General features: G+C 41.7%; 1 protein-coding gene across 1 annotated transcript in view; it reads right to left on the reverse strand.

Annotated features, from left to right (window-relative positions):
- Positions 1-1982: 1982 nt before the first annotated feature.
- LOC142923346 (uncharacterized) overlaps positions 1983-15245 on the reverse strand; it is a 41479-nt gene continuing 28216 nt past the window's right edge. Inside the window, exon 6 of the mRNA XM_076064419.1 lies at positions 1983-3469. The gene's annotated coding sequence lies outside the window, so the exon portion shown is untranslated. The remainder of the gene's footprint in view (positions 3470-15245) is intronic.

Genomic DNA, 15245 nt, shown 5'->3' on the forward strand with positions numbered 1-15245 from the left:
AACACTCAACACACCAACAAAATCAACACAACAACACTCAACACACCAACAACAACATCAACACAACAACACTCAACACACCAACAACAACATCAACACAACAACACTCAACACACCAACAACATCAACACAACAACACTCAACACACCAACAAAATCAACACAACAACACTCAACACACCAACAACAACATCAACACAACAACACTCAACACACCAACAACATCAACACAACAACACTCAACACACCAACAAAATCAACACAACAACACTCAACACACCAACAACAACATCAACACAACAACACTCAACACACCAACAACAACATCAACACAACAACACTCAACACACCAACACCATCAACACAACAACACTCAACACAGCAACAACAACATCAACACAACAACACTCAACACAGCAACAACATCAACACAACAACACTCAACACACCAACAACATCAACACAACAACACTCAACACACCAACAACAACATCAACACAACAACACTCAACACACCAACAACAACATCAACACAACAACACTCAACACACCAACAACATCAACACAACAACACTCAACACAGCAACAACAACATCAACACAACAACACTCAACACACCAACAACATCAACACAACAACACTCAACACACCAACAACAACATCAACACAACAACACTCAACACAGCAACAACATCAACATCAACACAACAACACTCAACACAGCAACAACAACATCAACACAACAACACTCAACACAGCAACAACAACAACAACATCAACAAACAAGCAGCTCCTAAAGTAATGAGCCCGTCCATCTAGATCAGGGGTGGGGAACATTTGGATATTTACGTATCATCACTCGCGGGCCATACAAAATGATCAACTTCAAGATTAGCCCCGTTTATACGAGGCCAAACATTCAATTAACTCGCGCCTAGTGCGATGGGCTGGAACTGTTTCTCTTTGGCGAGGCGATGATGTTAGCTGGCTATTGATGATGTTAGCTGGCTATTGATGATGTTAGCTGGTATTGATGATGTTAGCTGGCTATTGATGATGTTAGCTGGTATTGATGATGTTAGCTGGTATTGATGATGTTAGCTGGTAGTGATGATGTTAGCTGATATTGATGATGTTAGCTGGCTATTGATGATGTTAGCTGGTATTGATGATGTTAGCTGGTATTGATGGTGTTAGCTGGTATTGATGATGTTAGCTGGTATTGATGATGTTAGCTGGTATTGATGATGTTAGCTGGCTATTGATGATGTTAGCTGGTATTGATGATGTTAGCTGGTATTGATGATGTTAGCTGGCTATTGATGATGTTAGCTGGTATTGATGATGTTAGCTGGTATTGATGATGTTAGCTGGCTATTGATGTTAGCTGGTAGTGATGATGTTAGCTGGTATTGATGATGTTAGCTGGTGTTGATGATGTTAGCTGGTATTGATGATGTTAGCTGGCTATTGATGATGTTAGCTGGTATTGATGATGTTAGCTGGCTATTGATGATGTTAGCTGGTATTGATGATGTTAGCTGGTATTGATGATGTTAGCTGGTATTGATGATGTTAGGTGGTATTGATGATGTTAGCTGGTATTGATGATGTTAGCTGATATTGATGATGTAGCTGGTATTGATGATGTTAGCTGGCTATTGATGATGTTAGCTGATATTGATGATGTTAGCTGGCTATTGATGATGTTAGCTGGTATTGATGATGTTAGCTGGCTATTGATGATGTTAGCTGGTATTGATGATGTTAGCTGGCTATTGATGTTAGCTGGTAGTGATGATGTTAGCTGGTATTGATGATGTTAGCTGGTGTTGATGATGTTAGCTGGTATTGATGATGTTAGCTGGCTATTGATGATGTTAGCTGGTATTGATGATGTTAGCTGGCTATTGATGATGTTAGCTGGTATTGATGATGTTAGCTGGTATTGATGCTGTTAGCTGGTAGTGATGATGTTAGCTGATATTTATGATGTTAGCTGGTATTGATGATGTTAGCTGGTATTGATGATGTTAGCTGGTATTGATGGTGTTAGCTGGTATTGATGATGTTAGCTGGTAGTGATGATGTTAGCTGGTATTGATGATGTTAGCTGGTAATGATGATGTTAGCTGGTAGTGATGATGTTAGCTGATATTGATGATGTTAGCTGGCTATTGATGATGTTACCTGGTATTGATGATGTTAGCTGGCTATTGATGATGTTAGCTGGTATTGATGATGTTAGCTGGTATTGATGATGTTAGCTGGTATTGATGATGTTAGCTGGTAGTGATGATGTTAGCTGATATTGATGATGTTAGCTGGTATTGATGATGTTAGCTGGCTATTGATGATGTTAGCTGGTATTGATGATGTTAGCTGGCTATTGATGATGTTAGCTGGCTATTGATGATCTTAGCTGGTATTGATGATGTTAGCTGGTATTGATGATGTTAGCTGGTATTGATGATGTTAGCTGGTAGTGATGATGTTAGCTGATATTTATGATGTTAGCTGGTATTGATGATGTTAGCTGGTATTGATGATGTTAGCTGGTATTGATGATGTTAGCTGGTATTGATGATGTTAGCTGGTATTGATGATGTTAGCTGGTAGTGATGATGTTAGCTGGTATTGATGATGTTAGCTGGTAGTGATGATGTTAGCTGATATTGATGATGTTAGCTGGTATTGATGATGTTAGCTGGCTATTGATGATGTTAGCTGATGTTGATGATGTTAGCTGGTATTGATGATGTTAGCTGATATTGATGATGTTAGCTGGTATTGATGATGTTAGCTGGTATTGATGATGTTAGCTGGTAGTGATGATGTTAGCTGATAATGATGATGTTAGCTGGCTATTGATGATGTTAGCTGGTATTGATGATGTTAGCTGATATTGATGATGTTAGCTGCTAGTGATGATGTTAGCTGGTATTGATGATGTTAACTGGTATTGATGATGTTAGCTGGTATTGATGATGTTAGCTGATATTGATGATGCTAGCTGATATTGATAATGTTAGCCGGCTATTGATGATGTTAGCTGGCTATTGATGATGTTCCTGCTGCTGCTACTCGCAACTGCTTTTCCAGGTTTGCTCCTCGATTTGTTGAATTTCCAGCCCCGGCCTGCGATTGCCTTAGGCAGGACCAGCAGACCCAAATGATTTCGCGGGCCTCGTACGGCCCGCGGGCAGAGACGTTCCGCTAGATGACGGCTTCAAAGTGCACCACAGCTCCCCCCGAGCGGCCTCCTGTAACATGGGCAGGGAAGAACGTTCCAGACGGCCAGCGGAGGCGTCCAGGCGATGAAGACGAACGCACGCAGGGCAGGGGGAGTCGCTCTGGACGTCGAGGGATGAAGGAGGAGGTTGCAGGCATCGTCAGCGGCGATGTGGTGCAGGGTCTCGATGATGGTTCACCGTGGAAATGCCGCAGCTGCTGTCTTCACGGCGAGAGGGCTTGAGGAGAGAGAGAGAGACAAAGACGGAGTGGAGTGTCGCTTCTCTCTCTCCTCCTGCTGCTGCTGCTGCTGCAGCTGCTCCGTCTCGTCCGTTGAAGGAGAGCGGATCACAAGTGGGGTGCCATTGATGTGCCTCTGTGAGCGTCTTTGTATCTGAGTGTATCTCTATGGGTCTCTATGGATGTCTATGTATCTCTATGGGTCTCGATGGATCTCAATATATGTCTATGTATCTGAGTGTATCTCTATGGGTCTCTATGCATGTCTATGTATCTATGTGTATCTGAGTGTATCTCTATGGGTCTCTATGGATCTCAATGTATCTGAGTGTATCTCTATGGGTCTCTATGTATCTCTATGTATCTGAGATATCTCTATGGGTCTCTATGGATCTCAATGTATCTCTATGTATCTGAGTGTATCTCTATTGGTCCCCATGGATATCTATGTATATGAGTGTATCTCTATGGGTCTCTATGCATCTCTATGCATCTCTATGTATCTGAGTGCATCTCTATGGGTCTCTATGGATGTCTATGTATCTGATGTATCTCTATGGGTCTCTATGGATCTCTATGTATCTCTATGTATCTGAGTGTGTCTCTCTTGGTCTCTATGGATGTCTATGTATCTGATTTATCTCTATGGGTCTCTATGGATGTCTATGTATCTGATGTATCTCTATGGGTCTCTATGGATCTCTATGTATCTCTATGTATCTGAGTGTATCTCTATGGGTCTCTATGGATGTCTATGTATCTATGTGTATCTCTATGGGTCTCTTTGGAAGTCTATGTATCTGACTGCATCTCTATGGGTCTCTATGCATCTCTATGTATCTCTATGTATCTGAGTATATCTCTATAGGTCTCTATGGGTGTCTATGTATCTGAGTGTATCTCTATGGGTCTCTATGGATCTCTATGTGACTCTATGTATCTGATGTATCTCTATGGGTCTCTAAAGATCTCAATGCATCTCTATGTATCTGAGTGTATCTCTATGGGTCTCTATGGATATGATGTATCTGAGTGTATCTCTATGGGTCTCTATGGATGTCTATGTATCTGAGTGTATCTCTATGGGTCTCTATGGATGTCTATGTATCTGAGTGTATCTTTATGGGTCTCTATGGATGGCTATGTATCTGAGTGTTTCTCTATGGGTCTCTATGGATGTCTATGTATCTGAGTGTATCTCTATGAGTCTCTATGGATTTCTATGTATCTCTATGAATCTGAGTGTATCTCTATGGGTCTCTATGGATGTCTATGTATCTGAGTGTATCTCTAGGGGTCTCTATGGATCTCTATGTGTCTCTATGTATCTGATGTATCTCTATGGGACTCTATGAATCTCAATGTATCTCTATGTATCTGAGTGTATCTCTACGGGTCTCTATGGATGTCTATGTATCTGAGTGTATCTCTATGGGTCTCTATGGATCTCTATGTGTCTCTATGTATCTGATGTATCTCTATGAGTCTCTATGAATCTCAATGTATCTCTATGTATCTGAGAGTATCTCTATGGGTCTCTATGGATGTCTATGTATTGGAGTGTATCTCTATGGGTCTCTATAGGTCTCTATGTATCTCTATGCATCTCATGTATCTCTATGGGTCTCTATGGATATCTATGTATGTGAGTGTATCTTTATGGGTCTATATGGATGTCTATGTATCTGAGTGTATCTCTATGGGTATCTATGGATCTCTATGTATCTCTATGTATCTCAGTGTATCTCTATGGGTCTCTATGGATGTCTATGTATCTGAGTGTATCTCTATGGGTCTCTATGGATCTCTATGTATTTCTATGTATCTGATGTATCTCTATGGGTCTCTATAAATCTCTATGTATCTGAGTGTATCTCTATGGGTCACTATGGATCTCAATGTATCTGAGTGTATCTCTATGGGTCTCTATGGATGTCTATGTATCTATGTGTATCTCTATGGGTCTCTATGTATCTATGTGTATCTCTATGGGTCTCTATGGATGTCTATGTATCTGAGTGTATCTTTATCGGTCTCTATAGATGTCTATATATCTGAGTGTATCTCTATGGGTCTCTATGGATGTCTATGTATCTATGTGTATCTCTATGGGTCTCTATGGATGTCAATGTATCTGGGTGTATCTCTATAGGTCTCTATGGATGTTTATCTATCTATGTGTATTTCTATGGGTCTCTATGGATGTCTATGTATCTGAGTGTATCTCAATGGGTCTCTATGGATGTCTATGTATCTGAGTGTATCTCTATGGGTCTCTATGGATGTCTATGTATCTGAGTATATCTCTATGGGTCTCTATGGATATCTATGTATCTAGATGTATCTCTATGAGTCTATGGGTGTCTATGTATCTGATTGTATCTCTATGGGTCTCTATGGATCTCTATGTATCTGAGTGTATCTCTATGGGTCCCTATGGATGTTTATGTATCTGAGTGTATCTTTATGGGTCTCTATGGATGTCTATGTATACGAGTACATCTCTATGGATCTCTATGGATGTCTATGTATCTGAGAGTATCTCTATGGGTCTCTATGCATGTCTATGTATCTGAGTGTATTTCTATGGATCTCTATGGATATCTATGTATCTATGTGTATCTCTATTGGTCTCTATCGATCTCTATGTATCTGAGCGTATCTCTATGGGTCTCTATGGATGTCTATGTATCTGAGTGTATCTCTATGGGTCTCTATGGATTTCTATGTATCTTAGTATATCTCTATGGGTCTCTATGGATGTCTATGTATCTTAGTGTATCTCTATGTGTCTATATGGATCTCTATGTATCTGAGAGTATCTCTATGTGTCTCTATGTATGTCTATGTATCTATGTGTATCTCTATGGGTCTCTATGTATGTATATGTATCTATGTGTATCCCTATGGTTCTCTATTTATCTCGTTCGGTCTCTATGGATCTCTTTGTATCTCTAAAGGTCTCTATCGCTCGATCTGCATCTCTGTGGGTCTCTATGGGTCTATGTATATCTCTATGGATCGCTGTATCTGCGCATCTCAATGGGTCTCTATCTATCTATGTATATCTCTATGGGTCTCTATGGATCTCTATGTATCTCTATAGGTCGCTATGCATCTCTGTGCATCTCTATGGGTCTCTATGTATCTGTGTGTCTCTATGGTTCTTTATCGGTGTCTTTGTATCTCTATGGGTCTTTGTGTATTTCTATGGGTCTCTATGGATCTATATATCTAAGTATCTATGTGCATCTTTATGTGTCTCTATGGTTCTATGTGCATCTCTATAGGTCACTATGGGTCTCTATGTATCTGTGTATCTCTATAGGTTTTTTTGGTCTCTGTGTATCTCTATATATCTCGATGGGTCTCTAAGGATCTCTATGTATCTGTGCATCTCTTTGGGTCTCTATTGGTCTATGTGTATCTCTATAGGTCTCTATTGGTCTCTGTGTATCTCTATGGGTCTTTATGGGTCTTTATGTATCTCTATGGGTCTCTATGGGTCTCTATGTATCTGTCTATCTCTATGGGTCTTTATCTATCTCTTTGGGTCTCTATTTTGTCTCTGTGTATCTCTCTGGGGCTCTATGTGTCTCTGTGTATCTCTCTGGGTCTCTATGGATCTATATGTATCTCTATGGGTCTCTATGGGTGTCTGTGTGTCTCTATGGGTCTCTATGGGTCTCTGTGTATCTCTATGCGTCTCTATGGGTCTCTATGTATCTGTCTATCTCTATGGGTCTGTATGTATCTCTATGGGTGTCTATTGGTCTCTGTGTATCTCTATGGGGCTCTATGGGTCTCTGTGTATCTCTATGGGTCTCTATGGGTCTCTGTGTATCTCTATGGGTCTCTATGGTTCTATATGTATCTGTCTATCTCTATGGGTCTTTATGTATCTCTTTGGGTCTCTATGGGTCTCTGTGTATCTTTCTGGGTCTCTATGGGTCTCTGTGTATCTCTATAGGTCTCTATGGGTCTCTGTGTATCTCTCTGGGTCTCTATGGGTCTTTGTGTATCTCTATAGGTCTTTATAGGTCTCTGTGTATCTCTATAGGTCTCTATGGGTCTCTGTGTATCTCTCTGGGTCTCTATGGGTCTCTATGCATCTCTATGGGTCTCTATGGGTCTATGTGCATCTCTATGCATCTCTGTATCTGTGTATCTCAATGGGTCTCTATGTATCTATGTACATCTCTATGGGTCTCTCTCTATCTACGTATATGTCTATGGGTCTCTATGGGTCTTTATGTATCTCTATAGGTCTCTATGCGTCTCTGTGTATCTCTATGGGTCTCTATGGGTCTCTGTGCATCTCTATGGGGCTCTATGTATCTGTGTGTCTCTATGGTTCTTTATCGGTTTCTGTGTATCTCTATGGGTCTCTGTGTATTTCTATGGGTCTATATGGGTTTATATATCTATGTATCTACGTGCATCTTTACGGGTCTCTATGGGTCTATGTGCATCTCTATAGGTCTCTATGGGTCTCTATGTATCTGTGTATCTCTATGGGTCTTTATGGGTCTGTGTGTATCTCTATAGGTCTCTATGGGTCTCTGTGTATCTCTATGGGTCTCTATGGGTCAATGTGCAACTTTATGGGTCACTATGTGTATATGTGCATCTCGATAGGTCTCTATTGGTCTCTATGAGTCTCTGTGTATCTCATGGGTCTGTATGGATCTCTATGGGTCTCTGTGTATCTCGATGGGTCTCTATGGGTCTCTATGTATCTCTGCATCTCTATGGGTCTTTATGTATCTCTATGGGTCTCTATTGGTCTCTATGTATCTCTCTGGGTCTCTATGGGTCTCTGTGTGTCTCTATGGGTCTCTATGGGTGTCTGTGTATCTCTATGGGTCTCTATCGGTCTATATATATATATCTGTCTATCTCTATGGGTCTCTATGGGTCTCTGTGTGACTCTGTGTATCTCTATGTATCTCGATGGGTCTCTATGGATCTCTATGTATCTGTGCATCTCTATGGGTCTCTATCGGTCTATGTGCATCTCTATAGGTCTCTATTGGTCTCTGTGTATCTCTATGGGTCTCTATGGGTCTCTGTGTATCTCTGTGGGTCTCTATGGGTCTCTATGTATCTGTCTATCTCTATGGGTCTTTATGTATCTCTATGGGTCTCTATTGGTCTGTGTGTATCTCTATGGGGCTCTATGGGTCTCTGTGTATCTCTATGGGTCTCTATGGGTCTCTGTGTATCTCTATGGGTCTCTATGGGTCTATATGTATCTGTATATCTCTATGGGTCTTTATTTATCTCTTTGGGTCTCTATGGGTCTCTGTGTATCTCTCTGGGTCTCTAGGAATCTATATGTATCTCTATGGGTCTCTATGGGTCTGTGTGTATCTCTCTCGGTCTCTATGGATCTATATGTATCTCTTTGGGTCTCTATGGGTCTCTGTGTATCTCTATGGGTCTCTATGGGTCTCTGTGTATCTCTGTGGGTCTCTATGGGTCTCTATGTATCTGTCTATCTCTATGGGTCTTTATGTATCTCTTTGGGTCTCTATGGGTCTCTGTGTATCTTTCTGGGTCTCTATGGGTCTCTGTGTATCTCTATAGGTCTCTATGGGTCTCTGTGTATCTCTCTGGGTCTCTATGGGTCTTTGTGTATCTCTATAGGTCTTTATAGGTCTCTGTGTATCGCTATAGGTCTCTATGGGTCTCTGTGTATCTCTCTGGCTCTCTATGGGTCTCTATGCATCTCTATGGGTCTCTATGGGTCTATGTGCATCTCTATGCATCTCTGTATCTGTGTATCTCAATGGGTCTCTATGTATCTATGTACATCTCTATGGGTCTCTCTCTATCTACGTATATGTCTATGGGTCTCTATGGGTCTTTATGTATCTCTATAGGTCTCTATGCGTCTCTGTGTATCTCTATGGGTCTCTATGGGTCTCTGTGCATCTCTATGGGGCTCTATGTATCTGTGTGTCTCTATGGTTCTTTATCGGTCTCTGTGTATCTCTATGGGTCTCTGTGTATTTCTATGGGTCTATATGGGTTTATATATCTATGTATCTACGTGCATCTTTACGGGTCTCTATGGGTCTATGTGCATCTCTATAGGTCTCTATGGGTCTCTATGTATCTGTGTATCTCTATGGGTCTTTATGGGTCTGTGTGTATCTCTATAGGTCTCTATGGGTCTCTGTGTATCTCTATGGGTCTCTATGGGTCAATGTGCATCTTTATGGGTCACTATGTGTATATGTGCATCTCGATAGGTCTCTATTGGTCTCTATGGGTCTCTGTGTATCTCATGGGTCTGTATGGATCTCTATGGGTCTCTGTGTATCTCGATGGGTCTCTATGGGTCTCTATGTATCTCTGCATCTCTATGGGTCTTTATGTATCTCTATGGGTCTCTATTGGTCTCTATGTATCTCTCTGGGTCTCTATGGGTCTCTGTGTGTCTCTATGGGTCTCTATGGGTGTCTGTGTATCTCTATGGGTCTCTATCGGTCTATATATATATGTCTATCTCTATGGGTCTCTATGGGTCTCTGTGTGACTCTGTGTATCTCTATGTATCTCGATGGGTCTCTATGGATCTCTATGTATCTGTGCATCTCTATGGGTCTCTATCGGTCTATGTGCATCTCTATAGGTCTCTATTGGTCTCTGTGTATCTCTATGGGTCTCTATGGGTCTCTGTGTATCTCTGTGGGTCTCTATGGGTCTCTATGTATCTGTCTATCTCTATGAGTCTTTATGTATCTCTATGGGTCTCTATTGGTCTGTGTGTATCTCTATGGGGCTCTATGGGTCTCTGTGTATCTCTATGGGTCTCTATGGGTCTCTATGTATCTCTATGGGTCTCTATGGGTCTATATATATCTGTATATCTCTATGGGTCTTTATTTATCTCTTTGGGTCTCTATGGGTCTCTGTGTATCTCTCTGGGTCTCTAGGAATCTATATGTATCTCTATGGGTCTCTATGGGTCTGTGTGTATCTCTCTCGGTCTCTATGGATCTATATGTATCTCTTTGGGTCTCTATGGGTCTCTGTGTATCTCTATGGGTCTCTATGGGTCTCTGTGTATCTCTGTGGGTCTCTATGGGTCTCTATGTATCTGTCTATCTCTATGGGTCTTTATGTATCTCTTTGGGTCTCTATGGGTCTCTGTGTATCTTTCTGGGTCTCTATGGGTCTCTGTGTATCTCTATAGGTCTCTATGGGTCTCTGTGTATCTCTCTGGGTCTCTATGGGTCTTTGTGTATCTCTATAGGTCTTTATAGGTCTCTGTGTATCTCTATAGGTCTCTATGGGTCTCTGTGTATCTCTCTGGGTCTCTATGGGTCTCTATGCATCTCTATGGGTCTCTATGGGTCTATGTGAATCTCTATGCATCTCTGTATCTGTGTATCTCAATGGGTCTCTATGTATCTATGTACATCTCTATGGGTCTCTCTCTATCTACGTATATGTCTATGGGTCTCTATGGGTCTTTATGTATCTCTATAGGTCTCTATGCGTCTCTGTGTATCTCTATGGGTCTCTATGGGTCTCTGTGCATCTCTATGGGGCTCTATGTATCTGTGTGTCTCTATGGTTCTTTATCGGTCTCTGTGTATCTCTATGGGTCTCTGTGTATTTCTATGGGTCTATATGGGTTTATATATCTATGTATCTACGTGCATCTTTACGGGTCTCTATGGGTCTATGTGCATCTCTATAGGTCTCTATGGGTCTCTATGTATCTGTGTATCTCTATGTGTCTTTATGGGTCTGTGTGTATCTCTATAGGTCTCTATGGGTCTCTGTGTATCTCTATGGGTCTCTATGGGTCAATGTGCATCTTTATGGGTCACTATGTGTATATGTGCATCTCGATAGGTCTCTATTGGTCTCTATGGGTCTCTGTGTATCTCATGGGTCTGTATGGATCTCTATGGGTCTCTGTGTATCTCGATGGGTCTCTATGGGTCTCTATGTATCTCTGCATCTCTATGGGTCTTTATGTATCTCTATGGGTCTCTATTGGTCTCTATGTATCTCTCTGGGTCTCTATGGGTCTCTGTGTGTCTCTATGGGTCTCTATGGGTGTCTGTGTATCTCTATGGGTCTCTATCGGTCTATATATATATATATGTCTATCTCTATGGGTCTCTATGGGTCTCTGTGTGACTCTGTGTATCTCTATGTATCTCGATGGGTCTCTATGGATCTCTATGTATCTGTGCATCTCTATGGGTCTCTATCGGTCTATGTGCATCTCTATAGGTCTCTATTGGTCTCTGTGTATCTCTATGGGTCTCTATGGGTCTCTGTGTATCTCTGTGGGTCTCTATGGGTCTCTATGTATCTGTCTATCTCTATGGGTCTTTATGTATCTCTATGGGTCTCTATTGGTCTGTGTGTATCTCTATGGGGCTCTATGGGTCTCTGTGTATCTCTATGGGTCTCTATGGGTCTCTGTGTATCTCTATGGGTCTCTATGGGTCTATATGTATCTGTATATCTCTATGGGTCTTTATTTATCTCTTTGGGTCTCTATGGGTCTCTGTGTATCTCTCTGGGTTTCTAGGAATCTATATGTATCTCTATGGGTCTCTATGGGTCTGTGTGTATCTCTCTCGGTCTCTATGGATCTATATGTATCTCTTTGGGTCTCTATGGGTCTCTGTGTATCTCTATGGGTCTCTATGGGTCTCTGTGTATCTCTGTGGGTCTCTATGGGTCTCTATGTATCTGTCTATCTCTATGGGTCTTTATGTATCTCTATGGGTCTTTATTGGTCTCTGTGTATCTCTATGGGGCTCTATGGGTCTCTGTGTATCTCTATGGGTCTCTATGGGTCTCTGTGTATCTCTATGGGTCTCTATGGGTCTATATGTATCTGTCTATCTCTATGGGTCTTTATTTATCTCTTTGGGTCTCTATGGGTCTCTGTGTATCTCTCTGGGTCTCTAGGAATCTATATGTATCTCTATGGGTCTCTATGGGTCTGTGTGTATCTCTCTGGGTCTCTATGGATCTATATGTATCTCTTTGGGTCTCTATGGGTCTCTGTGTATCTCTATGGGTCTCTATGGGTCTCTCTGTACCTCTATGGGTCTCTATGGGTCTCTGTGGATATCTATGGGACTCTATAGGACTATATGTATCTCTATGGGTCTCTATGGGTCTCTGTGTATCTCTACGGGTCTCTTTGGGTCTCTTTGTATCTCTATGGGTCTTCATGGGTCTTTGTATCTCTATGGGTCTCTATTGGTCTCTGTGTATCTCTATGGGTCTCTATGGGTCTCTGTGTATCTCTGTGGGTCTATATGGGACTATATGTATCTTTACGGGTCTCTATGTATCTCTATGGGTCTTTATGGGTCTCTGTGTATCTCTATGGGTCTCTATGGGTCACTGTGTATCTCAAAGGGTCTCTATGGTTCTATATCTATCTCTAGGTGTCTCTATGGGTCTCTGTGTATCTCTATGGGTCTCTATCGGTCTATATGTATCTGTATATCTCTATGGGTCTTTATGTATCTCTTTGGGACTCTATGGGTCTCTGTGTATCTCTCTGGGTCTCTATGGATCTATATGTATCTCTATGGGTCTCTATGGGTCTCTGTGTGTCTCTGTGTATCTCTATGTATCTCGATGGGTCTCTATGGATCTCTATGTATCTGTGCATCTCTATGGGTCTCTATCGGTCTATGTGCATCTCTAAATGTCTCTATTGGTCTCTGTGTATCTCTATGGGTCTCTATGGGTCTCTGTGTATCTCTATGGGTCTCTATGGGTCTCTGTGTATCTCTATGGGTCTCCATGGGTCTCTGTCTATCTCTATGGGTCTCTATGGGTCTCTGTGTATCTCTATGGATCTCTATGGGTCTATATGTATCTGTATATCTCTATGGGTCTTTATGTATCTCTTTGGGTCTCTATCAGTCTCTGTGTATCTCTCTGGGTCTCTATGGATTTATATGTATCTCTTTGGGTCTTTATGGGTCTATATGTATCTCTTTGGGTCTATATGGGTGTCTGTGTATCTCTATGGGTCTTTATGGGTCTCTCTGTATCTCTATGGGTCTCTATGGGTCTCTGTGTATATCTATGGGTCTCTATAGGTCTATATGTATCTCTATGGGTCTCTATGGGTCTCTGTGTATCTCTGTGGGTCTCTATGGGACTATATGTATCTGTATATCTCTATGGGTCTTTATTTATCTCTTTGGGTCTCTATGGGTCTCTGTGTATCTCTCTGGGTCTCTAGGAATCTATATGTATCTCTATGGGTCTCTATGGGTCTGTGTGTATCTCTCTCGGTCTCTATGGATCTATATGTATCTCTTTGGGTCTCTATGGGTCTCTGTGTATCTCTATGGGTCTCTATGGGTCTCTGTGTATCTCTCTGGGTCTCTAGGAATCTATATGTATCTCTATGGGTCTCTATGGGTCTGTGTGTATCTCTCTCGGTCTCTATGGATCTATATGTATCTCTTTGGGTCTCTATGGGTCTCTGTGTATCTCTATGGGTCTCTATGGGTCTCTGTGTATCTCTGTGGGTCTCTATGGGTCTCTATGTATCTGTCTATCTCTATGGGTCTTTATGTATCTCTTTGGGTCTCTATGGGTCTCTGTGTATCTTTCTGGGTCTCTATGGGTCTCTGTGTATCTCTATAGGTCTCTATGGGTCTCTGTGTATCTCTCTGGGTCTCTATGGGTCTTTGTGTATCTCTATAGGTCTTTATAGGTCTCTGTGTATCTCTATAGGTCTCTATGGGTCTCTGTGTATCTCTCTGGGGCTCTATGGGTCTCTATGCATCTCTATGGGTCTCTATGGGTCTATGTGCATCTCTATGCATCTCTGTATCTGTGTATCTCAATGGGTCTCTATGTATCTATGTACATCTCTATGGGTCTCTCTCTATCTACGTATATGTCTATGGGTCTCTATGGGTCTTTATGTATCTCTATAGGTCTCTATGCGTCTCTGTGTATCTCTATGGGTCTCTATGGGTCTCTGTGCATCTCTATGGGGCTCTATGTATCTGTGTGTCTCTATGGTTCTTTATCGGTCTCTGTGTATCTCTATGGGTCTCTGTGTATTTCTATGGGTCTATATGGGTTTATATATCTATGTATCTACGTGCATCTTTACGGGTCTCTATGGGTCTATGTGCATCTCTATAGGTCTCTATGGGTCTCTATGTATCTGTGTATCTCTATGGGTCTTTATGGGTCTGTGTGTATCTCTATAGGTCTCTATGGGTCTCTGTGTATCTCTATGGGTCTCTATGGGTCAATGTGCATCTTTATGGGTCACTATGTGTATATGTGCATCTCGATAGGTCTCTATTGGTCTCTATGGGTCTCTGTGTATCTCATGGGTCTGTATGGATCTCTATGGGTCTCTGTGTATCTCGATGGGTCTCTATGGGTCTCTATGTATCTCTGCATCTCTATGGGTCTTTATGTATCTCTATGGGTCTCTATTGGTCTCTATGTATCTCTCTGGGTCTCTATGGGTCTCTGTGTGTCTCTATGGGTCTCTATGGGTGTCTGTGTATCTCTATGGGTCTCTATCGGTCTATATATATATATGTCTATCTCTATGGGTCTCTATGGGTCTCTGTGTGACTCTGTGTATCTCTATGTATCTCGATGGGTCTCTATGGATCTCTATGTATCTGTGCATCTCTATGGGTCTCTATCGGTCTATGTGCATCTCTATAGGTCTCTATTGGTCTCTGTGTATCTCTATGGGTCTCTATGGGTCTCTGTGTATCTCTGTGGGTC

This window comes from Petromyzon marinus, unplaced genomic scaffold, assembly GCF_048934315.1.
Source record: "Petromyzon marinus isolate PM22_M1 ecotype Great Lakes invasive population unplaced genomic scaffold, UKy_Petmar_22M1.pri1.0 PM_Scaffold_434, whole genome shotgun sequence".
Lineage (NCBI taxonomy): Eukaryota > Metazoa > Chordata > Hyperoartia > Petromyzontiformes > Petromyzontidae > Petromyzon > Petromyzon marinus.